Genomic DNA, 348 nt, shown 5'->3' on the forward strand with positions numbered 1-348 from the left:
CCCGGCAGGAAGCGCGGCTGGGTTTGGTGGGTTGACATGGGCACCAGGGCCGGGGGTGCTGCCTGCACTGGGGTGTTCAGGGTGCCCATGGGGTGGGATGGGGGGTGCTGCCCGGCCCCCTCGGCAGGCAGGGCTGGGGGCGGCCGCTGGGGAGGTGGGTGTCGCGATCCCACTGTCCCGGTGCAATCCCTGTCGCTCTGTGGTTAGTGTTGGCCGTGCCAGGCACAGGGGAGCAGGATGCGGCCCTGCCCGGGTGTGAGCAGTGAATCCAGCCTGGGGGTCACAGCTGGGGGCTGCATTTTCAGAAGGGGTCTCTTGTGGGGGTTGTGCCAGCGCTGCCTGGCCTAT

Source organism: Aptenodytes forsteri, unplaced genomic scaffold (genome assembly GCF_000699145.1).
Source record: "Aptenodytes forsteri isolate BGI_AS27 unplaced genomic scaffold, ASM69914v1 Scaffold492, whole genome shotgun sequence".
NCBI lineage: Eukaryota > Metazoa > Chordata > Aves > Sphenisciformes > Spheniscidae > Aptenodytes > Aptenodytes forsteri.